Source organism: Anarrhichthys ocellatus, unplaced genomic scaffold (genome assembly GCF_004355925.1).
Source record: "Anarrhichthys ocellatus isolate YVR2014 unplaced genomic scaffold, GSC_Weel_1.0 scaffold1, whole genome shotgun sequence".
Lineage (NCBI taxonomy): Eukaryota > Metazoa > Chordata > Actinopteri > Perciformes > Anarhichadidae > Anarrhichthys > Anarrhichthys ocellatus.
The window spans coordinates 3,027,959-3,031,052 of NW_022280031.1; positions in this window are offsets into that span (position 1 = coordinate 3,027,959).

Here is a 3,094-nt window from a genome sequence, read left to right on the forward strand (position 1 = left end):
TAATGTAGGAGGTTAGAGTAAATCCCAACATCTTACATAGTTAGTTACTTATTTTCCAACTGTATGATTATAAATACTATATTTCAAAATATCACTCCTCTAAACAAAGCTCTCTATGTTGTACTGTACTTTACTCTCAGTAAATAATCAATGCTAACAATTTGATATTCAAGGAGTTTTGGTAATCCTTAAAATCAAATACAACAAAACAAAAATGACCCCGCAGTTCAAAAGAGGCGTAGAAAAAGTCACCTCTACCAACCGCAGAACAGAAAACATTATAACCCTGCAAGAACCTTCTGGTGCATTTGCTGAATAAGCCTCAAAACAGGTCTAACAGCCCTACCACACCTAGTTCTTACTCCTAGTGTCTCCTCACTGCAAGCGGTGTCAGGTCGAGTACACTCTGCACCTGATCCGACAAGAGAACCGACGTCAGAAGGCTGCGTGTCAAGCGAAGGCACAGAAGTAACTGGTCGAGAGTCAGTCAGGTCAGCAGGACAGTACATGTCAGCAGGCAGGTCACAAGAACCAGTTTGGCCTGGTCTCTCATCAGTCTCTTGCAAGTCCTCAACAGCAGGAACATCCACGGAAGCAATCAGCTGACCACCAGTGGAGGCTGGAAGTCTGGAGACCCATGACACAGTCCTGTCCTCAGGTGCACAGGAAGGCAATGCAACAGAGTCCACATCATCACCCTGCAGGGAGTCATCCGTAGCCCCAGTGGCCAGATCACTGCCACAAGAACCACCATCTTCAGACTCAGTCGGCAGAGGCAGGAAGTTTACAGGCATGATAAGATTCCTGTGGACCACTTTCTCCTGGCCTGTGGCACAGTTCCTGATCCTAAAGGTATGCGTGTTCTCTTGTTTTGCCACAAGTGTAGAGGTTTTTCTCCCAACGATCAGCTAGTTTCCTTTTTCCTCGTTCGCCTGTGTTAGCTAACAGGACCCTGTCGCCAACATCCACAGGGGTACCTTTAAGCTTCCTGTTGTCAGTCTGCCTCTGCTGCTGCTTTGTGGTGGAGGACTGAGCAACCCTCATAGCCTCTGCCAAATCCCGCTGGAGACACTGCACATAGGCATCATAATCCACCACCTGATCATCCAAAAGGACAGAGTCAAACATCAAGTCAACAGGCAGCCTAGGGGTCCTGCCAAACATCAGTTGGAATGGGGCAAAGCCTGTGGTCTCATGCACTGTCGAGTTGTAGGAGATGGTGAGATTTCAGCTGCTGGGGCCATCGGTGCTTGGCCTTTGGTGGTAGTGCTCTGATCATATTTCCAAACGTGCGATTGAACCTCTTAACAGCTCCGTTGCCCATGGGGTGGTAAGGTGTTGTGTGAGATTTTTCAACACCAGCAACTAGGAGCATCTCCTCAATCAGACAGCTCCTTGATCCGAGTGTACACGTTCAGGAAAGCCGTACACACAGAAGAAGTTGTTCCACAGTTGTTGAGCGACAACCTTAGCCGACTGATTGGGACAGAGGTAGGCTTGGGCCAGCTTAGTGAAATGGTCAGTAACCACAACCACATCAAGGGAATTGTTGGAAGAGTCCTCAGCTGACCAAAAGTCCACACAAACCAATTCAAGGGGTCTGGAAGTTGTAACGCTCTCAAGCGGTGCTCTGGCCTCAGGCTCGGGAGACTTGCTGAACACACAGCAATGAAAGCATCGCACATACTGTACCACGTCTTTCTCCATTCCTTGCCAGTAGAACCTTTGCCTCGTCAGATAGAATGTTCGTCTCTGACTTTGGTGACCTGCCTCATCGTGCACACCTTTGAGAACCTTCTCTTTCAGCGCAGAGAGCACAACATACTGGTAGGTTTTTCTCTTTGTAACAGCGTCTTTGGAAACACGATACAGGACACCTGTGTTCATGGTGAGTTTTTCCCAATTTCTGAGGAGCCGCAGAGCCTCAACTGGCTCACCTGCACGTTCTCGTCTTGATGGGCGCCTCTGACGTTCCACGAAGTGAAGCACTCGACTCAAACAGGGGTCTGCTCACTGCATTGCCATCAGTTTATCTCTAGGCAGAGGCCAGACAGCTCACCTGGTTGAATAGACTGAACAAGTTGCGGCAAGAGGAAGGCTTGGTGTGGTAAGCGCTCTTGGTCCAAAGACTGCTCCAGCACAGCAGACACTGCCTGCAGGGAGATGCAGGTATCTTGGGATAGTCCCTCTGGATCCTTGGAGTCCACAGTGGGTGGATAATGCATCTGCAACATGGCTGAAGGGTCACAGGACTGACGAAAAGCACCCTGCACCCGGTCACAATTCAACGCGCTTGCTTCCTCCAGTAGTGCGCCATAAGGGACTCTTGTCAGGCGATGCAGCAAACTTGGCTGTACAAAAGGCTCGCGGCTGAGGGCATCAGCGACCACATTCTTAGGTCCAGGAATGTACTTGATCTGAAAGTCATATGGAGCAAGCTTGGCCACCCATCTCTTGCTTGCAGGCATCAAGCTTTGGCTTAGTGAGAATGTAGGTCAGTGGGTTGTTGTCAGTCCATGCAGTGAATGTGTGGCCTTTCAACCAGTGGCTGAACTTATCACAAACAGCCCATTTGAGCGCAAGAAACTCCAGCCTGTGAGCTGGATAGCGTGACTGGGCGTAGTTGAGAGATTTGCTGGCGAACGCCACTGGTCGTGCAATGTCATCGCCCTCAGCCAGTTGAGACAACATAGCCCCAAGGCCATTTGATGAGGCATCAACAGACAGCAGGAAAGGCATACTGAAATCGGGTTGAGCTAAGGTAGCATTATCCAGCAGAGCCTGTTTCAGCTCATTGAAAGCGTCACTGCATTCGGGGGTCCAGTCAGCCAAAGCTAACTTTCTAGCCACAGGTGATCTCTTTTTATCCTTGGCATATCGTGGCTTCTTCACACCAGATGTCAAGGCAAAGAGAGGCTTGCTGATACTCGAGTATCCTTCGAAGAACTTTTGGTAAAAACCAACCATACCAAGGAACGATCTTATTTTGGATGGAGAGGGAATGTTGGTGCTCTCATCCATCAAATCCTTCTCACTCAGATCCACGATGTCCTTGACCTTCTCTGGGTCAGTGGAGATGCCATCCTTACTCACA